General features: G+C 41.8%; 1 protein-coding gene across 6 annotated transcripts in view; it reads left to right on the plus strand.

The window, feature by feature from the left end:
• Positions 1-227: 227 nt before the first annotated feature.
• Positions 228-16529, plus strand: part of ACSL4 (acyl-CoA synthetase long chain family member 4) — a 90449-nt gene continuing 74147 nt past the window's right edge. For 5 of the 6 annotated variants that reach the window (XM_070066415.1, XM_008272873.4, XM_070066417.1 and 2 more), the window contains exon 1: positions 240-405. The gene's annotated coding sequence lies outside the window, so the exon portion shown is untranslated. Of the gene's footprint in view, positions 406-16529 lie in introns of all 6 variants that reach the window. The other variant, XM_051827238.2, reaches the window with a different exon arrangement.

A 16529-nucleotide genomic window follows, 5' to 3' on the forward strand; every position in this document is an offset into this window, starting at 1 on the left:
CAAGCCGCGGGGAGCCGTTAGATGCCCGGCCGCCCCGCCTCGCCCCTCCCTCGCCCCTCCAAGCCCGCTCTGCCCCGCCCCCCCCCAGGCTGACGTCCTCGGCGAGCCGGGGCGGGCGCGTGGGTGGGCCGAGTCTTCTGCTGCCTGCGATTCGGCCGGCGCAGCCACACCACCGCGCGCCCCCGCTCCGCCCGCCCCTCCGGGCCCGTCTTTTCCGGGCTCGCGCCGCGCCGCGCCCCGCCTCCGCCGGCTGTCCGGGTGCGCGCGCGCCGCTGCGGCTTTTTCTCCGGCCTCCGCCGAGCGCCACTCCTCGCCCCAGCGCTAGCGGGCACGCGGCTGCTCTCCGCCAGCTTCCCGAGTGCCCGGCGCCTGCTGGCTGTTAAGACGCGGTGGGCTGCGCCTCCGGTGAGTAACTCTGGCTGGGGAGGCTAGCGGCCCCGGCACCCCTATCTTTCAGCCTCAGGACCCCAGCTGCAGCGGGGCCAGAGCGCCTCACCTGAACAGGGAAAAGGTTGGGTGGGCATTTCCATTCTTGGTATCGGCTCGCTTTCTTTTGGAGGCCGGACTATCTACCCGCTCGTCTTGCCTTGGGGGCGGGAGGATTCCGGGGTCACTGTACTCGCATCTGTTTCTTTCCCGCAGAAGTGGGTCCTACAGACCCTTGCCTGTCTCTTCCTCCCGCTCGCGGCACCCGGAGGACCAGAGTCATCCTCCTAGTCGGGGTACTGGGCTTTGCCACGAGGCTTTCGAGGACAGTACATCAAGTGCTCTCTAGACCTCCAAACGACCTTTAGGGCGCCCCTAGACCTCAGCTCCATTTTGGCCCCTCCCACTCGCTCCTGTAACCGAGGGCTGGGGTCTTTCTGGCCTTAGAAGCATCTGCCCATGCGAATTCGACCCATGGATGCACTGGCTTCCGATATCCTTGTAGCATCCATACCTTTAGGTACATTAGAAAAGAGCTAGATTCTAGCAGAAGCATGCTCCACCCCACCCCCCACCCCTCCCGTTCTATCTACATCCCTGCCTTCAGTGGTACTGCTGTATATTTAGTATTAGATTTATTCACTTCCTCTTCCTCTCATTTGAGCGCCTGAAAGCACTGTGGCTGATGTCTATAGGCATACAAGAGTCTAAGAGACTATGATTCATTGCCTAACCCCATCAAGGGGTTACATATTTGAAATAAGACGTCATTTCTCCTCTCCACTCCAGCATCTCCTCCTTCAAAGGCATTTTTTCCACCCTCTTGAAATTAACTTGCTTCGTTTGCTCTTTTCACCTTAAAGAAAAGTCAATCATTGCTCTGAGAAACGACTGTGAGATATAGAATAAGGGTAAAATGCACTGAAATGAATCCTGTTGAAAAAGTAAGCAGTTTCTTCTTACTGGCTAATGGTTTAATCGATGGCTCCATTTCCTCTTCTGCAAAAATAAGGATGTTGGAGGAGGACATAACAGGTTCCTTCTAGTGTTGTGATTCCAGGATCTCTAAATTCAGGCTTAGCATAAACATGTTGCTGTGTAAGTGTAGATTTCACCTGGTTAAAGCCCTGTTTTCCTTAGTTGCTTATCACTTTAGTTTTTTCTTTTGCCCCCAACAAGAAAGCCTTGTCAGTGTTTGTGATACACGGCAGCTAGTGGAGATCCAATTGCAGTACCGCCAAGGAACATACCAATCAAGATTTTACTGGTTTAATGCATGCCTCATCCTTAAATTGTAAAATTGCTCATCTTTTCCATTGAAGCTGCTGAAAGCATGACACGCAAGACTCGTGTTAGAATTAACAGTTAACTCGCTCTCTGCCATTTAACCTAGAAGATGAAACATGAAACTGTCAGGATCTTTGTGCCTTACACCTCACACCTTACAGATAAGGTACCTTGTTGTCCTCATAGAAGTAATTCAACCCCTAAAAATCTATAGCTATTACTTATAGCAATTAAGAGGCTGAATAAATTCAGGGTGCTTTTTAAAAAACCCTTTTATGAAAAATACAAGTGATTCAGATTACGATGTTTGAGTATTTTGAGTAGGAATGAAAGGAGGGGAGACAGAAGATTCTTACCCATTCGGTGAAAGGAGACAAGAGTTGAGACTCTGGAGAATCATAGATATCAATCCCAGCTCTTACTAGATGTGCAGGTATAACCTTGAACAAGTCACTTTTCCTCTAATTTTATGCAAAATCTGTGAAGGGTCTTCATGGTTTGGTGGAATCCACAAGTCCCCCAATAGAAATGATGTATTCTTAGACTCTGTGTGTGTGTGTGTGTGTGTGTGTATTTGTAATGCAATTTGCTTTAAGGCTATGTCATAAATCTTGTTACACTGATTGTTTAGAATGTTTTTCTCAAAGATGTACAAGATTAATTCCAATTTAGATATACTTAGTTCTTAATTCATCCTGATTAAGTGGGTCACTATATGAAGAAGTCTGCAAGTTAGAAATGTTTTACAGAAGTTGGTTATTTAATATCATTCACTTCTGCTTGCAAGTAAAGTGTATATCAAAGTTTTTTTTTCTTACACATTCAAGGCTTTTAGACATTTGTGAGGGAATGTGCCTTATGACTATAATTAGCAAGGAACTATAAAAATATGCACATATCTCATTCGTTTATTCATTGTTCCAGCCATTCTTTTCCTTCATCTGTTATTTATTTCATGTTAGGTCCTCATGATTTGATGATTAAAAGGACAACTCTTTTTTTTTTTTTTTGACAGGCAGAGTGGACAGTGAGAGAGAGAGACAGAGAGAAAGGTCTTCCTTTGCCATTGGTTTACCCTCCGATGGCTGCCGCGGCCAGCGCACTGCGCTGAACCGAAGGCAGGAGCCAGGTACTTCTCCTGGTCTCCCATGGGGTGCAGGGCCCAAGTACTTGGGCCATCCTCCACTGCACTCCCTGGCCACAGCAGAGAGCTGGCCTGGAAGGGGGGCAACCGGGACAGAATCCGGTGCCCTGACCGAACTCTTACCCTGTGAGTTAGTTCATGGTGTTCGATTATGATGTTCGATTATGATGATGGTGGTGGGGGTGATGGAGAGGTAGGTATACAGACAGTTTATTTTTACTGAAAAAAACAACAATAATAGCCAAATCAAGTCTATGAGCAAAATCCTGGGAAAGTTAAGACTCCGTAGCAGAGGGGAGATCATTACTTTTATTGCCTGCCTTGACTTTCAGTTGCCTAGCCTTTAGCTAAATAAAAGCTTTTTATTTTTCCACACCTGCCATTGCCTGACCTTCTATACTCTTTGGCTTTCTTTCTCTTTTAACTTTTGAATTTTGTGACAGTTTTAAGAAATAATACCTCATATCTAATCTCCACCAATGGTAACATTGTGTATAACTGTAGGAAACATTGTGTGTATAACTGTAGGAAACATTGTGTATAACTGTAACCAGGAAATTGAAATACTCATGTTTGCAATCCATGCACCTTACACGGATTTCACTAGTTTCACATGTACTCATTTGTGTGTATGTGTTTAGTTCTATGCAGCGGTATCATGGGTGGATTCATGTGGTCGCCACTACAGGCAAGGTACAGAGAAGTTCCATTACCAGAGGATCTGTCCCTTTGCACTTTAACAGTCACACCCATCTCCCTTCCTCCCTGACTCTTGGAAACCACTGATCTGTTTTCTATATCTAGAATTTTGTTAGTTCAAGAGGGCTGTTTACGTGGAATATAACCTTTCAAGTGGGCTTTTCTTTAGCTTCAATCCCTGGGGATTCGCACGGGGACTATATCCTTTAGCAATAGTTTGTTCCTTTTCATTGCTGAGTAATACTCTGTGGTTTGCACGTTTAAACGTTCACTTGTTGACGATTATCTAGTATTCCAAGTTTTTTTTTGTTTTATTTTGATTTTTGGTCTATTGTGAATAAAGCTTGTATGAACAGTTGTGTACATGTTTTTTTGTGTGAACATTTATTTCCATTTTTCTAGGATAAATGCCCAAGAGTACAGTTGTTGGATTGTATGGTATTCATGTTTAGTTTTTTAAAAAATATTTTATTTATTTATTTGAAAGTCAGAATTAAGAGGGAGACACCGAACCACCCACTGGTTCACTCCCCAGATGCCTGCAACAGCCAGGACTGGGCCAGGCCAAAACCAGGAGCCAGGAGCTTCATCTGGGTCTCTCATGTGGGTGGCAGGGGCAGAAACACTTGGGCCATTTTCCATGGCTTCTCCCAGGCCATTAGCAGGGAGCTGGATCAGAAGTGGAGCAGCTGGGACACATATGGGCTGTCAGCATCACAGGTGGTGGTTTAACACGGTATGCCACATCGCCTGCCCCTTAGGTTTAGTTTTCTAAGGAGCTGCTGTCCTGTTTTCCACAGTGGCTGTGTCATTTTACATTTCTCCAAGCAAGGAACAAATTTTCCTCATTCTTGCCAGCATTTGGTGTTGTCACTAATTTTTTTTTCCCTTACTCTTAGCTTTCCAGTTGTTGCATTTCCCCATCTTTTCATGTGCTTATTTTCCATCTCTGTCGTCTCTACAAGTGAAATGACTGTTCATGTCCTTTTCCATTTTCTAGTTGGATCTTTTATAACTTGAGTTTTGAGAGTTCTTTATGTATTCTAGATACTAATCCTTTGTCGGATACATGGTTTGAAAACATTTTCCTGGATGGAAGCTTGCCTTTCCAACCTCTTCACAGGAAGGCTTTTAATTTGGATATTGTCCAGTTTAATTTTTCCTAATGTTTCTGTTTATGGACTGCCCTTTGGGTGTCAAAGGGTTTTTGTATACTTTTGTTATTTAATTTTATTCTTTTCTGTTCATAATACACTACCCATGATTTCTTTCTTTCTTTCTTTTTCTTTTTTTTTTTTTTTGACAGGCAGAGTGGACAGTGAGAGAGAGAGACAGAAAGGTCTTCCTTTTGCCGTTGGTTCACCCTCCAATGGCTGCTGCAGCTGGCGCGCTGCAGCCGGTGCACCGCGCTGATCCGAAGGCAGGAACCAGGTGCTTCTCCTGGTCTCCCATGGGGTGCAGGGCCCAAGCACTTGGGCCATCCTCCACTGCACTCCCGGGCCATAGCAGAGAGCTGGCCTGGAAGGGGGGCAACCGGGACAGAATCCGGTGCCCCGACCGGGACTAGAACCTGGTGTGCTGGCACCGCTATGTGGAGGATTAGCCTATTGAGCCGCGGCACTGGCCCCCATGATTTCTATGAGCAGTGTGAGCAGTTTTTCTTTGAATGATCCTGCAGCTCACATGTATTCTGTGAGCAAGTGGTTTGGTGGTTTAGAGTGTGAACACATACTCAAAGATGCTCTCACAGTTTTAAAATGGCTGCCATCCCTTTGTACCATAAAATTCAGTATCTTCCTCAAAAATCTATCAGATGCAACATAAAATTTGTATTTTAACATTAAATGGATACACAATGTGTTCAGGAACTTTTTTTCTTTTTGTTTTACTTTCTAACAAAAATATTTTGGCAAAACTGTATAGTTTTTCATCAAGGATTTTGGTAAGTAATCCAAAGAACAAACTTGTGTTCTCATTAAATGTACTTTGAAAGTCTATGTCTGCATTGCAAGCAGTGAAATTACAAGCCATGACCATGTATTTAGTAGACTTTATTCACTATTGATTATTGGAATAATGAACAAGATTGTTGACTATCTAGATTCCATATGTTTCTTTTAGAAAGACTACTTAACATTCATTATAATTGGTTTCTAAAATAAATATTGGCTGCAAGGTGATACAATTTTGTACTTTTTACAAAATGCAGTATGTCTTTTTTTAGTGTTTTATTTATTTTTATTTTATTGGAAAGACAGAGCAACAGATTTACTCTCCAGATGTCCACAACAGCCAGGGCTGGGCCAGGCTGAAGCCAGGAGCCAGTAACTCAATTTGAGGCTCACGTGTGGGTTGCAGGGCCTCAAGTTCATGAGCCACCATCTGCTGCCTCCCAGGATGTGTATTAGCAGAAAGTGGAGTTACAAGCAGAGTAACAGGGACTTGAACCAGGCACTTTGGATATAGGATGCAAGCAAGCATCCCACGTGGCAACTTATATTGTTGTGTCAAATGTTCACCCCTGCAGTTTGGTATTTTGAAAAATGTGTATGTTCATATTATGAGAAGAACATATAGGAAAAGATTGGTGATTAATTTTGAGAATATTCATTTCTACTTGGCAGTGCTGAAATTACTACTTGTCTCTCCAGTACTTAACCAAATTTACTCAAATAAGTGTACAACTAGGGTGGTGGATTTCTATTGAAAAAGATTAAACACTGGTATAAGGCAGGGGCCGGCAAGATATTGCCTGTAGCCAAATCCTGCCCACCATCTGTTTTTGTAAATAAACTTTTCTTGGAACACAGCCACGTCCATTCATTTATGTATTATCTGGCTACATTCACAATAGAGTGTCAGAGTTTAAACAGAGACCTTATGGGCCACCAAGACTATTTCATCTCTGGATCTTTACCAAAAAAGTTCGGAAACCCCAAAGATAGGGCAGCCTTTTAAGTTAGTGATTTTCTGTGTCGTGTAGGAAACATAACAGAGTCTGCCTTGACTTTTTGCACTTTTGGGCTCTATTTCCATGGGATATTGTGCTTTAGAAGAGTGAATTTATATTTTCCTAAGTTTACAAGGTATTAGAGTTTAACAGCCTTGTTATGGAGTGCATAGACACTTGGGAAGGTTGATTTTTGTTGTTAAATGTGGCTTATTTTAATGTGACTACATTTAGAGGGGTGGCAGCTAGGAAGATTCACAAGGAGGCCCGGGTGGTCCTGTTATACTTTGGAGATCTGTTATGAGCCAGAGTGGAAATGAAAGAGCTGGACATGGTAGCATTTTTACTCCTGAAACTTTTATGTGATCTTTCAATATATAGTTGTATTAGCCTGTCAGACTGAACTTAGACCATTGGTTTATTATTTTGTTTGCATAGCTTGTTTCTTTCATAAGTTAGAAGCTCGAATTTTAGTTCTTTTACATGCCATAATATGTTGTTGGAATTGGAAATTGAGTTAGGACCGTGGGTTCTGTATTTGGAAAGAGAGGAATCTCTAGCTCTTATCATATACAAAAATAAGGATGTATAAGTGCTTAAAAATATGTCTATATTTTTTTAAAAAAGAAAAACGTCAGGGAAGCCTATGGAACCATCTCAAAGTTAAAAAGGCAATGGCAGACTGGGCAGAAATCACTTACATATATGCAGTAGTAACCTTAATTGACTTCCACTTACCTAACTCACCATATTAAATGATGGTCTTCATTTCCTTTGTAGAATACTCTGCGCAAGGCCACTTGATATCAGTAGACTGGGCTCCACTATTTCAGCACACTTGTAACCTCACCAGTAGAACAGATTTTTTTTTATTACTAAACCTGTATATGTTGATTATACTTGTTTTCTTAAGCACATAATTTGTTTAATATTCTATAACCTGATAAAATATAACTAGGGGAGAATCAGAGTTATTGCACCTTTACTGATGAAATTAGATGAAGTCTGAGATTTACTTCCTAATATATGGAGGTAGTGTGGAGAATGCAGGTATAGTGAATGGGTAGATATTAAGGAAACACATTGAGCACAGGAAATATGCTGAAGTTGGGTTATAGCTATAGTAGGTTCATTTTAATAAAACGAGTGTTTTGGCAAGAGTTTGGCAGCAAGTTGCTAAAAAAACCTGTTAATTAGGCATTGATAAGACAACTATGAAAGATTTGTGTAAAGTAAAATCTAAAAGGGTTCTGAATTCACTTAGCTATGTAAATATTTTAAAATTTTTCTGGAAGTTTTACCTTAGCAATTCAATTTACAATCAGTAGACCTGGAGTTAAAGGAAAAGGCCTTGGCCTCTTGGCACCACATTAAAAGTTTGGTGAATGAGTGTACATTTGCTGGTGATAAAAATGAGTGAAGATAAAATGAAATGTTTGTCATGTACTCTTTTTAGAATTACTAACCTGAACTGACCTTTTTAATGAACTAACTGTTTCAAGTCACATTAATAAAATGGCTTCTGCCATATGATATCCATAAATACAAACAGTTGCTTTAGATCAATAAGAAAAAGGTACCCATTAGAAAAGGTGGCAGAGGGCTATGATTTGGCATTTCCCAGGAAAAGAAATAAGAATAATGTGTTAAAAGATGCTGAAATTCACTGTAGTAACTTGAGAAATGCAAATGATTTTTACTGTTGGCAAAAACTAAATATACTATCCATTTTTAGCAAATGAGCATGCTCGTCCACTGTTAATGAGAGTGTACATTGTACAACTTTTTGATAAATAATACCAAAACCCTCATTTTAAATTGTGCATATACTTGACCCAGCAGTTTTTTTGGTAAAACAATTCTAGCAGAATTATCTGCACACGTATATAAAACTCTGAGGAAGATTTCACTGTAGTGAAATTGTTCATGGTGGTGGAAACTTGGTAGCACTCTGTCTACCAGTAGGGGGTTGTACTATGGAATACTTTACAGCTAAAAATCCTCAGACAGAATTATATATGTATAAACTAACAGTGAGAAGTATGAGGGGAGAAGCCACAGAACAGTTGTATACCATGATTCCACTTATCTTTAAACAAACAAGCTCTTATCATGTGTATTGATAAATTGCAGAAGCTAAATAAGAAGTCTGATTGATACACACCCAGATTAGTAATCCCTAGAGGAAAAGGGAGTGGTGTTAGGGGAAGGTAGTACAGGGATACAGTTACTTCTTATCCTAAGTAATGCTACAATGTATGTTACAATTTGTAATTACTATTTTGATAGTATATATGCAGATTAGTAATATGAAACATTTGCACACTGGAGGATACATATAATAGGATTCTTTCATTAACAACACTGTGTTAGAAATATAAGACATTGTACTGAATGAGCACTCTGGGACTTTTTTTAATGATTTTTCCATCATTGAAATACTTTTTGGTATTTTCTAAATTTTCTACAACAGAGAAATATAAAGAATAAAAGCACCATAATCCTGTATGTTTATGCTTATATGCATACATGTTTGTGCATGTAGATATGGATACTTGCATGCACATTTACACATATACAATCTTTGTACATAAATGGCTTCTTACTGTATGCACTGATTTGTGACTTTTTTTTAAAAAAAAGATATATTTATTTGAAAGGCAGAGTTAGAGAAGGAGAGACAGAGAGAGAGGTCTTGCATATGCTGGTTCCCTCCTCAAATGGCTGCAACAGCCAGGGCTGGTCCAGACCAAAGCCAGAAGCCAGGCACTTCCTCTAGGTCTCCCACATGGGTGCAGGGGCCCAAGCACTTGGGCCATCTTCTGCTGCTTTCGCAGGCCATTAGCAGGGAGCTGGGTCAGAAGTGGGAGCCGCTGGGACAGGAACCCGTGCCCATATAGGATGCTGGTGTTTCAGGCAGCGGACCCACCCACTATACCACAAGGGGAGTCTTGTGACTTACATTCTATAATTTCTAATTATTATGTTCATCTGTCAGGGTCGGTAACTCTGTAACAGTGAAAAAGGCATCTGGTGTGAAGAGAACAACATTGTGCCATGTAAATATAGTGTTTTGGTTAGAAATAGCTGGTTTTGAACAAATTATAAACTTTTTTTTTTTACAGGCAGAGTTAGACAGTGAGAGAGAGAGACAGAGAAAAAGGTCTTCCTTCCGTTGGTTCACCCACCAAATGGCCGCTACGGCCAGCGTGCTGTGCCGATCTGAAGCCAGGAGCCAGGTGCTTCCTCCTGGTCTCCCATGCGGGTACAGGGCCCAAGGACCTGGGCCATCCTTCACTGCCCTCCCGGTCCACAGCAGAGAGCTGGACTGGAAGAGGAGCAACCAGGACAGAATCCAGTGCCACAACCGGGACTAGAACCGGGGGTGCTGGTGCCACAGGTGGAGGATTAGCCTAGTGAGCCACAGTGCTGGCCGCAAAGTATAATCTTGAAAAAAGTTATGGTCACCAAAAGTAAATAACCAAGGAATTTTTAAGTTCTTAATATTGAACCAGGTCAGTTCTCTTTTGGCTTTAACTATGAATGCATTACAGTCATGTGTTGATTAATGGTGGGGTGGCACTCTGAAAAATGCATCCTTAGGCACAATTCTGTCACTGTGGGAACATCACAAAGTGTACTTTATACAAACCTAGATGGATGGCATGGCCAGCTACACACCGGGTGTACAAAACTCTATGTGTTACACTTGTATGTGACTGACAGTGCAGTGCCATTTGCACTAGCACTACCACAAAGACATTGTGCTAAGAGGGGGCTTTTATCACTAGGCAGTAGGAATTCTTCAACTCTATTATAACCTCATGGGACCATGAATTGTGTATATGGACCATCATTGACCAAAATATGGTGTAGTTCATGACTATTTAAATTCTAATTACTGGTGATACGTAAGCAATATATATGAAAATGTCATTAGGAATGTTTTGTGGAGGTTGATTTTGGTGGAGGTTTTATTTATTTTGAAAGGCAATGAGAGAGAGACAGATCTTGCATTCACTGGCCAGAGCTAAGTCAGGCCAAAGCTAGGAGCTGGGATCTCAATCTGTGTCTCCCAAGTGGGTGTCAGGGAACCAGGTACTTGAGCCATCACCTGCTGCCTCCCAGGGTATGCATTAGCGGGAAACTGACATAGGAAGCCCAGACTCAAAACCAGGCACTGTGCTGTGAGATGCTGGTGCCCCAAAACAGCATCCTAACTCCTGTGCCAAACACCTCCCACCCCAATGAGGAGTTTCAAACTGAACCTGAATGGTTATTTTTGTTCAGAGAAAAGCCACCTGCTGTGATTAGTTTTTGGTTAAAGATGTATGTATGTATAGTTGTATTTTTTTTTTTTTTACAACTTACAATGGTAAAAATAACCTTGGCATTTCTAGTAACATGAATCTTTGCTTATGATGTCTTGGTTAACAAAATTGAATATGAGAACTATGTTGGAGGACCAAGTTTGATTTAGGCAAGTAGGTATAGATGCTGCTTTCTCTCACCATCTAGAAGTATTTTTATTTATTTATTTGACAGGTAGAGTTATAGACAGTGAGAGACAGAAAGGTCTTCCTTCCATTGGTTCACTCTCCAAATGGCTGCTACGGCTGGCACTGTGCCGATCCGAAGCCAGGAGCCAGGTGCTTCCTCCTGGTCTCCCATGTGGGTGCAGGGCCCAAGCACTTGGGCCATCCTGCACTGCCTTCCTGGGCCACAGCAGAGAGCTGGGCTGGAAGAGGAGCAACCGGGACTAGAACCCAGCACCCTTATGGGATGCCGGCGCTGCAGGTGGAGGATTAACCAAGTGAGCCATGGCGCCGGCCCCCATCTAGAAGCATTTGTTAAACAAATCCAGGGAAGAGCCATTACAGTCTCTGGATTTGTGGTTGTGGGACTGAGGGATAAAAATACCTTACTTTATGCTGAAGACTTTGTTTTGATTGTTTCCCACAAATTCAATGGCACATTTTAGGAAGGGAGATTCCACATTGTAGGTAATGGCATAAATATGAAGGCACAGCATAGCTACTCACGTTTTTGTTATTGTAATTGAAACAGCCCTTATTCTCCAAGGCTATCTGCCTCTTGGTCCTTTTGGAGTTGATTTCACAGCATGAAGGTTTTTCTCTCAAAGTTGCTGTGAAGTTGGCAGATCTCAGAGGTGAGGCAGGGTCAAAGTTCATTTCTCACTTGATCAATGAAAGAGGCATGTGAGATGATACTGTTAGGTTGTTAGAAATGTGTGGATTCTCCTGGTTGTAATGAGGTGAGTGCAGTGGGAAGCATGGTGTAATCTCTGTTTTCTCTTAGGCATTCTGTTTATTACCTTTAATGCGTGCATGAAGTGTTTTCACAGCACGAAAAAGTAATGATAGGGTTGGGATTGACCACTCTCTGGGAACCCCTGAGCAACTGAACATCAAAGCAAACCTGGAGAAATGGGCAGAGATGCTGCTGCTGAGGTGGTGCTCAGAGGAGAGTAGTCATTTCTACTTCTCACATGAACTGGAAATGGAAAACATCCCTCAGACGGGGAGCAGGAACATGGCGAATGAACTTAAAATGCATTCATGGCTTTGAGAAGTAAGAACTAGCGCTAACATTGCATGGCATGAATCCCAAAGATGCTATGATCCACATGATCACTAAAGATAATGAAGTTGAGAAGAACCTTAAAAGAGTAGTTGAGAAACCTTTACTGAATAGTAGAAATGGGCAGAAGTAGCCATAGTAATTGTCCGATGTTTCAGACACAGCAGAGCAAAGCAAGCCAGGAATATTTCTCCACCTGGAACAGTAGAAACATAACAGATGTCGGCACAGGTCAATAGCAAGGTCAGTCTAGGAGAGTTTCAAGTCTTGGGTGCAATGTTTGTGACGTGGATAGTGTCAGGAACCAAAAGAAGATCCAAGAGATTCTGAGACTCACTAGAGTTTCTTCTGTGCCCAGTTTCTTACAGGCATAGATTAGAATTTCTGTGAAGCAAGTTCTTTCTGTAACCTGGAAACCAGAAAAGGCAGGGCTCAGGCACACTGTTGGTGAATTATAGCAACCTACAGATGGGAAGCTATGTAGTGTTTATTTCCTCAGATAAAAAGAAATGGCCAGTATTAGCATATTCATTCAAATACAGTTGCATGTTACACATTTTTAAGCAAAATGACTGACCTCCTGAGTTTGTCATATAACTCAAAATTCCCCACAGAAATTTTTTTTACTCCTTAGATTTTGTTTTCAGTGTCAAATATAAAAGCCAGGGTTTTTATGTGGAAGCAGTTTTTTTTTAAAAATTTATGTACGTATGTGTCACTTAATGGCATGGATACATTCTGAGAACTGCATAGTAGAGGCATCATAGAGTGTACTTAAACAAACTAAGATGGCTGCAGTGTTACTGAAAAACAGGATATTACAGGACCACTCTCTATGTATAGTCAGTCACTGGCCAGGACCTGATTATGTAGCACTGGACTATATCAAGAGATTAAATATTAAAATATAGGAGAGTCGCTTTCCTTACGAATATTCCCCCAAAGCATTCAGTAGTTCCCCCTTATATGTGGTTTCATTTTCCATGGCTTGCAGTCAACCACGGTCTAAAACTATTAAATGGAAAATGCCAAGAAAAAAGCATTTCATAAGCTTTTACACAACTTTTATTACAATATAACTGTTATATTTTATGGTTACTTGTTAAGAATCTTGTACTGTGCCTGATTCATGAATTAATCTGCCATAGGTATGTATGTGTAGAAGAATGTATGGTATGTAGGGTTTGGCATTATCTGAGGTTTCAGGCCTCTGTGCATGGAATGTGTTGGAATATATCCCCTAATGGGGGTGGGGAGCGATAGTACTTTATTACAGATTTTATCCCTTGAAGACTATTCTACAAGAGACAGCCCCAAAATGAAAACCTTCATGGTGAATCCCCCACCTTCTTTTATATTCCTGTTCTGAAATGGATTTTCCCCACATCAGTTGCCGCTCAGCCATGTGTTTGCACTATGTTCAGGCTTGGATTGGGTAGAACTCAATGACCAGTGATTCATAGTCACAGAAGGACAAATAGTGTTAGTTTAAAAGGAACTTGCACCAGCCCTCCCAGGCTGGCTGGAACCCTAGCTCAGCAGGGATCACCCTTAAGCTGCTGTAGGCATAAATGCACTACCAAGGCCCAGTGCTTGGGAGGAGAGCACCCTGGTGGTAGAATAGCTCCCCAAACTCTGTCTTACCTCTGGTGTATACTGCAATTTTGCCATTGTTGTTTGGTTGCATGCGATGTTTTCTGTGGCGTGACTGGCCTATGATTGCAATGCTAACAGGGAGATGGGAGATCTGTTGATCACAGATTTCAAGACAGCTGCTGTTTTCCCCCAAACACTGCTAACCCCAGAGACCATAGGTTTTTCTTTTTCGCTGTTTTTGTTTAGCTTCATGGAGATAAAATACTTAGCAACATTGTTTCCAAGTATGATTAAGGCCCTGCTGGCAGGAAAGAGGAGGTGGGTTCTGTACTAGAGCATTATCAGACATGAAGAGGAAGTGGCAGTGAATTTGTTTTACAGCCAGAATGTACCTCGAGTTTTGAAAACCAGGAATATCAAATCCGGTTTACACTTTAGAGATGTATTTTAGAAACAAGCTGTGGCCTGTGGGGTTCTAGAATGCAAGTAGAATTCTGAGCAGCCCTGCAGTGTTAGTTTGATTACAGTCTACAGTCAGAACCTGCAGAATTGAGGAAATCTCGTATCACTCTCTTTCAAAGGTGGGAAGATTGTTGTATAACACTTTGTGTTACTTTAATGAGATGTAAGCAACTCATTTTGAAGCAGCTGATTTGGGTTGAAAGTATTGTTTTTATTTTTTATTTGGGACATGGAGATAGAGACAGAGTTCTGCCATCTACTGGTTCACTCCCCAGATTCCTGCAACAGCTGTGGTCGTGCCAGGCCAAAGCCAGGAACCTGGAATTCATTTCTGGTCTCCCCCATGGGTGGCAGGGGTGTAAGTACTTGAGCAATTACCTGCTGTCTTCCAGGGTGCACATTACAGGAAGGAATTAGAAATGGAGCTGGGTGGGACTCCAACCTAGGCATGCCCATGTGAGTTGCAGGTGTCTCATCCCCCAAAAGTAGTTTTCAAACTAGAGTGATTTCTCTGATTTTTTCATTATTCTCAGCAAAGGTAGCAGTAAAGGTAATTTTCTTTGGTCTTTTTCCGCGATCATAACATTTTGTCATGAAATCAGGGGAGAATGTTTATTTTGCATTGGGAGGAGTGACTAGGAATTTTTTAAGGACAGAAAATTAGTTATTAGGTCGACTTGTGACCTCTGCCTCTTAAGTTAAAGAAAATCAGTGATATTCAAAGTTACCTAGTTGGGTTGCGTAAAATTGTTCTGTGGACTAATCCTCTAAACTTTGGGAATGTATATGCAGCTTGGACCTTGGCCAGCTCTGGAGCTATGTCCTGCTATTGACAGACCATTTTTCCTTGCTTTTACTGGCACTGGTTCCTTGCTTCTGAAAGATCAGGATGTTGCCTGGGCTTGGCATTCCATCCTGAATCTGAGTCGTTCTTTTCTACTTTCAGGCATAGCAGCCCTGGAAACCGTAAGATAGGGGTATGGAAAGCTTTTTGATAACTACCTTTCCTATTTTTTTCTAACAGTCTGGCCTATAAAACACTGTCACATAACTATCAGAGGTCAAGATATGTGGTAAGAAAGAATATTTCGAAACTATCCTCTGTGTTGACATTAGTTTTGCTTTTGAAGAAGAGTAAGCAGTAGGTTGCTCCATATATATGAAAAAGCAAACTACCTTTTATCTTTTACTGCTGTTGACATTGTTTGCAGATGCTTTAAGGAAGAGTGGATTGCTACCAGTTTAAAGAAGATATGTTTTAGATTAAATAAACACAGCTGAAAAGAGATCTTAAAGGCATATTCCATTGTAGATGCAGCAGAAGCTAAATGCATTAGGGATACATGGGTAGTATGAACTAGGAGAAAGTGTCAACACTTGAAATTGCAACACATTCTTGGCTGACCTTTGTGTGAGATACGTAACTCCCCTTCCTCAAACCGTATTTCATTGAGATGAGAAAAGACTCCTGCTCTATTTGGGGATTTTTGTACTCTGACACTTTTCTTTAAATCTCTGCTTATGCTTCTTAATTTGGAACTGTGCAAAAGTGCCTTGTATTGAGGCATAGGTAATGAAACCGCATTGGGTGTGTCTACAGTGGAACTAGTTTCAAGTTTTATGCTTGCTGAAATAGTATTATAACCAGACAGGGGTGTTCTTCTTTGTATCAGCTAGCTAGTCAGTAGGTAAAATTCTTTTTTTTTAAAGATTTATTTATTTATTTGAAAGTCAGAGTTACACAGAGAGAGGAGAGGCAGAGATAGAGAGCAGTCTTCCATCAATTGGGTCACTCTCCAATTGGCTGCAATGGCCGGAGCTGCGCTGATCCGGAGCCAGGAGCCTCCTCTGAGTCTCCCACATGAGTGCAGGGGCCCAAGGACTTGGGCCATCTTCTACTGCCTTCCCAGGTCATAGCAGAGAGCTGGATGGGAAGTGGAGCAGCGGGGTCTTGAACCGGTGCCCATATGGGATGCAGGCACTTCAGGCCAGGGCGTTAACCCGCTGCGCCACAGCGCCTGCCCCTAGTAGGTAAAATTCGTCAAGACATTTAAGTTTCCTTTTTGTCTGCATTTTCCTTTCTTTCCTCTGTTCTTTTAGAACCTCACTTTCATCCTTTAGCTCTGCATGCTGCTTTCTGCACCAATATTTGAGGGAAGTGTTTCTTTTTAATTCACTTTTAGACAAGGCAGCTGATACCTAAACAGTAACAGGTCTAACTAGATAATCCCAGAGGGTAGTTATTACTATTAACTTTTTTAAAAGTCTATATAGACATCTGGTTGGGCTGTTGTTATAGGATTGAGATTTGCCTCATTGATGACTCTCCTTTCCTATTATATATCTCACTCTCTGTGTTAGTCT

The sequence above is a fragment of the Oryctolagus cuniculus genome, chromosome X (assembly GCF_964237555.1).
Source record: "Oryctolagus cuniculus chromosome X, mOryCun1.1, whole genome shotgun sequence".
Classification (NCBI taxonomy): domain Eukaryota; kingdom Metazoa; phylum Chordata; class Mammalia; order Lagomorpha; family Leporidae; genus Oryctolagus; species Oryctolagus cuniculus.